This window comes from Crocodylus porosus, unplaced genomic scaffold (genome assembly GCF_001723895.1).
Source record: "Crocodylus porosus isolate Cpor-Errol unplaced genomic scaffold, CroPor_comp1, whole genome shotgun sequence".
In the NCBI taxonomy this organism is placed as follows: domain Eukaryota; kingdom Metazoa; phylum Chordata; order Crocodylia; family Crocodylidae; genus Crocodylus; species Crocodylus porosus.
In genome coordinates this window covers 99,152,054-99,161,847 of record NW_017728886.1, presented here as the reverse complement: position 1 = coordinate 99,161,847, position 9,794 = coordinate 99,152,054, and positions in this window count along the sequence as shown.

The following is a 9,794-nucleotide window of genomic DNA, read 5'->3' as shown; positions in this document are numbered from 1 at the left end:
GCCCCTGGGGGTCACAAGAAATAATGGCCATAAGCTAGCAGAGAGCAGACTGACTGGACATTAGGAGGAACTTCACAGTTAGTGGCCAAGGTCTGGAATAGGCTCCCAAGGGAGGTGGTGCTCTCCAAAAGGAGGTTGGATGGGCATCTGGCTGCAGTCATCTGAACACAGCACTCTTTCCTGTCTATGCAGGGGGTCGGACTCAATCTATTGAGGTCCCTTCTGACCCCAACACCTATGAATCTATAAAGGTGCTTTAGTTCAAAAGCACATTGCCACCATTCTGTGTGCTGATGTGCATTTCACTGCTTATACAACTACACAGCACAGTTCACATCAGCTCACATGTGGAACAGACTCAATTAATCAAGTCTGGTCTGAAGCAGTGGATCTCCAGTATGTCGCACGACAAAAAGCGTGTGCATAAATGCCTGTAGAACCCAACAAGCTGAGTTTACAGCACTCCAGGCACAGCAGAAGTGGTACAACTAGTTGCCAGAGAGAAGATAAGTGAGGAAGATCTGGTACAAGTGGAACCCTGCTCCCAAGAAAGCAGTCACATCTGCTGGGTGGATATTTATCAGCTGGGAAGTGGATGCTGTTGTGGAAGAAATTTGTTTCGACTTTGTTTAGTCAGGCTACCCTAATGGAAAATACTTCCCAGCTCTATCTCCATCAGTAAGCTAATGTTGCCTCCTTCTATAAACAGAGGTATAACTCCAAATGACATCAAAGCTGCTCTTGAGTTCTTGATTGCAAGTTATCCTTGATGGGAATTACAGCCTTCAAAGGGCAACATCTTCAATGCTCAATTATATTTCTTCAGGGATAACAATAAGGGAAACTTGCCATCATGAGACCAATTGACATCAAATCTCAATGCCTCAAGTGAGCTGGTGAAGGTGACTGACAGCAGCAAAAAGACAAGAACACCCATGAACTCACTGCACAATTTGTCCATAAACTTTGTAATGGATACTTATCAACAAAATCATTCTTCAACAGCACCACTTGGTACTTTGTGACCTTCATTTGTAAACTGGCAAGCAAGTAACCTCCTCCTCCCGCCACTTCTTTAGACTAGATTTTTGTTCTCTAGCCAGGTACCTCATTAGCAGCTGGTATTATCAACATGCAAGGGGAGACAGTGGGAGAAACGAGTGGAAGGGACACTGTGCAGCATGTGGGCCTACTAGAAGGATTTCTGCATATAATGCAGATGTGCCTCACTGGTTTTGATTTCTTCCCATTGCAGTTTCCTGTATTATTATGCATCACATAGTTCAGCATGGTTTTCTGCTGCTCCAAAACCACTGTACTACATAAAAAGTTAATATTCTATCTCATTGGAACAAACAGGTTGAGATGATGCAATGACTATGACCTTCTTGCTGCTTTCACAGGAAAAAAAAAAAACCACTGGGCTTTCCAATTAATTTTAGATTGTAGAAAAAACAGTTGGTTACCAAGAAGCTACTGAAGCTCATTAGAATTTCATGTGTGTATACACACACTATACACACCACACACACACAAAATTCTAATGAGCTTCAGAGTATATATATATGATGGAGTTCTGCACTAAGAAAAAGGGGAAAGAGGAAAGAGAAAATTAAAAGGTGTAAGAGTAAACTAAAAAGAACAGACAGACAAAAAAGGAAAGAAACAAGTCAGGAAACACAGCATGTAGCAAAATATGGGGAGAGAAGCAGTTAGAAAGGCAGAGATCTATGGGCTTCCCAAAGAGGCAAAAGAGAAAACCCAAACAAAAGGTGAAAAAAACCTAGCAAGAATATGTTTTAAAGAAAAGTGAAGAGAAAAAGGAACTGGCAGAAAATAAGATGAAGATTCATGTTACTTCTTGAAGCAGGGCATACAGAGAAAGATTCAGGTATATGCGCATCACAAGTGGGACTGAGGCAAGAGTCTATTCTGACAATCATGAGATGGTCTCATTTTATGCCTTTCTTTAAGGGCTTCCAAGGCATTGGCTAAGCTACATGAGAGTATGTAGCGGTATTCATAAGTGACAACAGTGCATAGTGCACTAGGAAGTGAATATTACTACACTATCACGGCAATTTGAACTGAAATCACTGCACTCATTCCAAAATACAGCCAAGTTCCAGGAGTCATGTCTGAAAGTCAAAAGGTATAGGATTACAAAGACCAGACATTGATAAAAATACAAGCAGTATTGTGGCTAGCAGCAGTAGCAAGGAATTATTTTCAGTTGTTTTGTGCATTTGATTATGTGTACCAGAGTCCAAAAACTGGAGACTAAGGTTGTTTCAATGTCCAGGGGTCATCTGTCTCAATAAAGCAGCTATTTTAAAGGTGTGAGTTATGATGTAACACGTAGGGGAATACTGGAAAGCATGTTTATAGTCAGTCAACCTGAGGTCAATCCTTAATACTAGTGCCCTCCACTCTAACATGTAACAGATGTAAATGAAGAAGGTGATACTGCCACTTATATTACCAGTAGTAATGGAGATGTTGAATAGGATTGGGGGGAGGGGAGGAAGCAGAGGAAAAAAAGTCACACAGAGACCCTTGTGGGACTATCCAGAAGGATCCTCCTCAAAACTACCTTTAAAAAAAAAGTGAGGCCAGACAGCAAGATAGGAAAACGTCCACTGATCTTAGCTTGTTATGGTCATGAACGCCTTTTCACGTGACACAGAACTAATCTGTTATGTTACGGACTGTTACTGGTAGTCCTAATGCCCAGACGTGCTAATTATCTCAATAAAGAATGATCGCAATCCCTTTTCTTCACAGAACAGCCACTTGATGACAGTTTCCCTGGTAAAGGATGAAGCTAGGTCAAAAAAAGAGGCTCTTAATTATTTTTTTTAAATCTGTCAGATTTGGGGGCAGGGGTGGGTGGGACTTCAAAAACATCAAAGCATCTTGTTTTGTGATTGTCCAACTACGTTGCATTTTAACTGTAACTGTCCATATATTTCATCTTTTCCAGAGTGAGCATCCTCCTTTGAGGCAGGAATCAAAATCAGAGCCCTTCACATCTGTCAAATGCAACAATATTATGGTCCTTTTTTCAGGGAATTTAGGAAAAAAAGTAGATTTATCATGCAAGACCAACACTTACACTTAAAAACTAATATGCTGTAATTTTTGGCAGGCAAGCCACTGAAAGGACAATAATTATAATTAAATATGGAATAACTTGAGAAAGATTGGCTAATGCCAATCAGGCAACTGCTTTTCTCAAGACTATTGGTAACTTCATTTTACTGGGCATAGACATCTTCTGATGCACAAAAAAAAATAAAAAACAAACAATACAACCTGAGCCACATAATAATAAATGCTGGAGACTTCTTGCAAAATATCCACAGATCTTGAAAAGTCAGTACAAAGATGACCACAGGTCTCATTAATTTATTTAGTGTTCAAAACTCTTTTAACGCAAAATACCACCCCAACATTGTTTAGGTTCTTTATCCAGGATTCTATCTATGCCGTGTAATCACACTGATGGACAAATGGTGTTTTTGTTCTTTTGTTTTTGAAGTGTCCACATCAGCAGGGGGAAAACACAAAATAAAGAAAAAAAAAAACCAAAAAACCCCCCAACAAATTAGATGCTGTCTAGCTTAATTTTCAGGTCAAAATTGGCATTTCATCTCCATAATCAGAAACTCACTTTTACTAGGGGTGATTAACAACAGGCATGAAAAAAAAAAAAGTTATGGCAACTACCGTAGCATCAAAACTCAAAGATGACATTATAATTTCTTCCACCTTGACGGGGCTTTGTCGATGCATTGCAAACTCATGTAGGGATATACCTTAAAAGCATATCCCAAAATATTTTGCTTAAATAAGTGGCAGTTTGCATAGTTTAAATCAAGGGAAAGACAAAAATAAACTTGAAATTTGAATTTCTCCATAGATAACAAATTTGGATATTCACAACTGAACTTAAAGAGGAGAAGGGTCTAATATCAGTGCTTCTTTTTGAAGCCATCATCGTCTCTAGTACCACCTTTGCAGAGAGACCAGACCAGGAAGACCCATACTGCCCTGTCGATTTGGTAGCTATCAGGACATTTACTAATCTTGCGATTCTGCTCCCATTGGGACTGAAAAAAATTACTTACATAGGTAAGTTATGCTGATTTCTTTTAAAACATCGTAAGACCAAAGAGAACTATTCATTTTACATCATGCGTTGAGCAGAAATGATCTCTGCTCTACAGAAAAAGCTGGTGACCAGCAGGGGTCAGCAGAAGGCAGGGTAGGGTGACACCTTGGAAACGAAGAGGTCAGCAGGTCAGGAAAAGGGCTATTTTTTGAAGCAACTCTACTGATATTAAGAGGGGTTCTCAGATGCTTCATCCTCATCTTGTCAAGGTAGCCTTGAACAATTAGTTCTTCTGCAGTTTATCTGCTAGAGAGGAATCCTAGAGAGGTCCAAACAACGAGGGTATATGAGCCAACTGTCCTTCAGTCATGGGTACCATGATATTCAGTGGGAAAAAAAAAAAAAAACAAAACCTATCAAGGCTTTAAACAAAGCATTTGGGTCTCCCTTTCCTTTAAGCAGACACAAAACAGCCATTCTATTATTCTTCCTGGAAACTAGAAGAAAGAAATGGTTAACTGTGAAAAAGTTATTTGGGATTTTTAACACCAAATCTTTGGCTCCCCTCTTCCTCAAGGAGGTAAAAAAAACTGGTTTCATTTATTCTTATCCCTCAAGGGAAATAAAACAATCCTTTACTCATCTCTCTCAGCAGGCAAACAAACAACTGTTGTCAAGAGAATTTTCTCTGCAAAGTAACGAGCTTCTCCCAGCACAAAGTCTCCCACTCTGCTCCTTTAAAGATGCGCATCATCTATTCCTCCTGATTTTAATCAAATATAAACTGCAGGTTAAAGACAATGATTAAGTTTGCTGGCTATAAATGTTAACTTATTTGAAAGCAGTCCTTACCACTCTGCTGCATTTAGTATAAACACACTTTCTGGCTTACTTGGAAATACTCTGCCATGTTTTGTTAATTCAGTCTAACAGCCATTTCAAATTTAACCTTGAAGTCTCAAAGCCATTCCAGTAAGGTGGCTGGCTTAAACCATAAAACTGATTTAAACAAGGTTTTGGTTTGTTTTTTTTTTAACTAGTCTGAATAGCAGGTAACTGGATGAAATTTAGTGGTCTGTAATGCAGACAGAGGTCAAACAAGATAATATTGTTCCTTCTGACTTTTAACATCATACATGCACATATAAATAAAGAGCAGCTAGCTTCAGTTGAAACTGCCAATGCATTTTGCATTAAAATAATTGGATAAAATACATAGGTAGTGTTGGAAGCAGGGGCCAGAACCCATAGCTCTTCTTTGCAGGGGGGTGCTGTCTTCTGCCTCATCCATTTTAAATGCCTTTCAGCAGCACTCCAGTTGCTGTTTCAAGGATTTGAAACACAGGGGGAGATTGCTGTTGCCATATCTAGAAAAAAAAAAGTGACCCCTTTTACTGAGGTCCTTGCTTCTTAGTACAGGTAGCAGAGGCCCCCTTAATCCAGCCCTGGCCTCTCTTGCTATGTCACTTCTGCCCTACTGTTGCTGGGTTGTTAGAGGACTGATGTTATGTCATACAGTAGGCTTGTATTTAATACTGTCTTCACATTTCTGGATCTGTTGTTACTAAAACAAACAAAACAGTGTTTGTTAAAGACACTTAATTCCCCCACTCTTCTTTGTTTTAAAAATATAATCATTTAAAATATCCACAAAGTTAGAGAAATACATTCTCTTAAAGTATTCTCAGGTCCTAAATACATCTTTTAAAGCCATCTAAAGACTAGGATCACCTGAACCAAAGATCCATGGAAGTTAAGAGAAAGGCTTCGATCTTGCCCTCAACCAACTCATGTTGTTGGTAGCCTACATGTGTATTTAAGAACTAACAGATATAAAGTACCTCACAGTCCAAATAATCTTTCCTGAGGTCTCAGACAAGTTGCAGCACAATCCATGAAATTTGATAGATTCTTCCTAAGATTTTTAATCGATACTGATTTTTGAGTGGCCAAACCAAGAGAATTCTTAGAGAACACCAAGCAGTCACCCTCTGGGGGAAAATAAAAATGCTGCTTTAAGGTTTCTAAAAAGTGAGACAAAAAAACCTCCTTAACCCAGCCAGATCATCTGAGAACTACATCCTAATTCTAGAAAGGACTTTACGGTTGTAGGAGGCAGCTTCTTGTATAACAGTTCCCAGTGTGACACACAATGGAGGGGGAAAAAAGGGATAACACCATTAGTTATGGGACTAAAGAGACAATATTATACTGTTTACACCACGGGAAAGACATTACTGCAACAATGTATCTGCTTCCAATTTCCATACTTCAGAAGAGAAACAGGAAGGGAAAAAAAAAAAAGTGGAGAGAGTTACAGGAAAGTTCAATGATCCAGAAAGTGAGCATTACAATGAGGGTGGAGACAGACATTGCCCTCATGCCGCCATAAAAGTGAAAGCAAACAGATGTGCCCAACTTCCATAACACCACAAATGCTCAGACTTGTAGCCATGCCAGAAGACAGCGATAAATTGTGCTGCTGTATTGCTTATGGCAGGAGAGCACAGGCATCCTGAAGCTGCCTGTGCAATCCAACCACCCCAGGCAGGGGCTCTACAGGCCTGAGGGTCTAGGGCCTGGGCACTCTGAGAACCCCCAGGCAGGACCGGGCTCCTCAAGCCAAGGGAGTGCCTGCCTCACTTTTTCCAGTTATCCAGATGAATCCCAGGGATTTCCAGGGGTACAAGCACAGCAAGAATCCCTCAGCAGGACACTGGCTACAAATGCAAAGCAGGGCAGGGGGAGCAGGTCTTCCTCCCCCCTCCCCCTACTTCTACCCAACCTGGGGGAGGGACGACATGACGTGTGAGTTGCAAAGAAACCTAACACACTGAAGTAGCAGGATTTATTTAGTGTATTGATGTGTATGGTGGGAATAAAGGTACATTTCTTTTTTTTTTTTTTTTTTTTTTTTTTTAAATAGATAGGCAATTAAAGACCTGGGAACAGATCTTATCAAAGGTTGTATCAACTTTTCTATTAACAACTCACTCTTTAAAAATATAGCATTCAAGCTCAGCTACATATTTTTGGACTAGATGAAGGAATTTATGGGAGGAATATATGGATTTAATGATGAAAATGGCAATTTTATCTTGCCAGATGTGGCATGCTAAGGACGCTTGCATGATTGAATCACATATGAACCATCTTTTTTTTAAATGGCTGTCATGCTAACAGCAGCAACCATGGGAATTACTGCTTCTGAAAGCTTATTACACAATGTTTCCCGGTGATCAACAGAAGCACGTGGAAGAAAGGGAGGGATAAGTGCCAAAAGGAAGCAAAAGGGGAAAGAAAAAGAAAAAGAAAAAAGCATGCCAAGCAAAAACAGGAAGTAAATGTAAAAGAAGTATTTGTGCAGGAATAAAAGAGGAATTGAGGCATAGCTGAAATACTAGCTTATTGAAAAGATAAATAACAGGCTCTTTACCAAGTAGGGCATATATTTCATATTTTAGACACTCACACGTCATTCTCCCTTTTAATCTTTTTCTCCAGTTACTACTAATTTGTCTCCAAGCTTGCTCAATACCCTCTTTTTTTTTTTTGTTAAAAGGGAAATTGAGCATGTGGAGTCCTGTACTGCAGGAATGGTAGCTCCTTCTTACTTTAGGTTAAAACAGACATCTGATTTTTACAGGACAATGCCTTTTATTCTGGGACTCCACAGACATACAAGCCTGTAGTCTCACTTTACCTACCTGTAAAGTACCAAGATAACACTGTTTCCCTGGGCCAATTGGGATAATTCAAGTAAAAATGCCATTCAAGTGTAAAGGGCAATTCTACCCCCCTTTCCCCCCCAACACCCCTTTTGAAAGGATAATCAGATCAAGAATAAACCCTACACTTGTTTTCATTCTCACAAAACAGAGAAGCAGAAAAAATGTTTAAAGTGACACTCTTATTGTAAAAGGACCCCCCCCCCCAACATGATGGTATCTTTAATAGAACACCTAATGTCAAGCACTCATTAGCATTTAGCACCTCTAAAAGTAGTTCTGCCAAGTAATGCAACTCAGCTGATACTGTCAAAGCCACAGTAACTGAGGTCATGGTCCAACTATCTTTGTAGTTAAATGCTGCTAGAAATATCCCTTATCAGAGAAAAGGTCAAAAGCAATAGAGAAGTAATTCCATGGCCAACAAAATACAGATTCATAAATTTAACTGTGTCTTGTTAGTGCTTAGACACTATTGTAAGTCTTCAGTGAAGTGACTTGTAATCTTGTATATTTACATAAGTGAAATTAAAAACAGCTAGCATCCAAACCACACTTCAAACATCAATAGTGTTAAGTTTTGGTTGTCTCCATTATTTCTACCAGAAGTGCTTAAGAACCTCAACAGGAAGAAATGTATTAGTGGATCAGGTAAAAACAGTAGCTTAAATACGACAGGGCTAAAAGAAAGAAAGTAACTAGAACTGGAGAAACCAGAAAATAGGTCTATTTAAACCAAGCAATTAATTCTTTAAATTGTTTTGGTACAAGAAAGAAAACCAAAAGCCTTGGGCATCTTAAATATCTCCAACCAAAGGTCATAGAGGAGGTCATTATACATGCAGTGAAAGGTATATGCATATGTATAGTGAAAAATATATAATTTTTTGTATTTTATGATCTATAAAACATTAAAAGCAAACAGCTGATATACAGTTCAACTCTGTATACAAATGGGAATTGTGCATTTAATTTTCAAGACCAAGCTACACAGAGCATATAACCAGACATCCACATGAGGCAGTGCATCTCAGAACTTAAAACAAAAGTATGATTAGTTACATTATGTATGGTTAGTTACATTATTTTTTCAGCCAACCTGTATACTCATACTAAAAATTATTAGGGTTGTGCAAAGCTTTGCGTGGTGATACAATTCAGAGGAGATTCGCCTGATTTGGTGGCCAAATCTCTGAATCCGCATCGAATCAGAGACCAATTAAAAGGTCCAAATCGATTCAAAGGGGCGGGGGAAAACTGAGGCAGCGGGGAGGGGGCTCATGCAGAGGCCCCCCCCCCAACACAGCACGGGGCAGCAGGGATCACCCTCCTGCCAGGCAGGAGCCAGTGAGTGGGGGCTTTTTTTTCCCCCTCCTTCAAAAATGCTGGGAGCTAGAGTGGGCAGGATAGCCATTGCCGGGCTGGGAGAACAGGCGGAGGATGGGCCTGGCTGATTTGGAGATTTGGCAGCAGCCGAAATCAATTTGGGACAGTGATTTGAATCACCAAATTGAATCACTGTCCCCTGGGAGGAAAAAAAAAACAACAAAAAAAAAAAAAAAAAACACGGCAGCAAAGACTAGCTGCTTTGCACAGGACTAAAAATTATGCAGTGGTGAACATTGGGAAAGATTTCAAACCACTGCCCCAACAGATAATTCTGTACATTACATGCATGCACATATACTTATTTCTAAATGCATTATCTCATCACTGGACATTCATTAATAGAAGTGCATTTAACCACACCCATATGGGTTTATAGCAGCACCTCTCTGGTGAGGATTACTGGCTCAGAAACAGCGTCCCCTGTACGAGCTCGTCTTCTGCGTAACAGCTTTCATGAGAAATGTGTGAATATATTTGGAAAGATGGAAAAAAAATCCATACTAATGGATTTTGTCTTGTGCAGTCAACAAAAAGAAAAAAAAAAAGTCTTCTCTCATGCAATC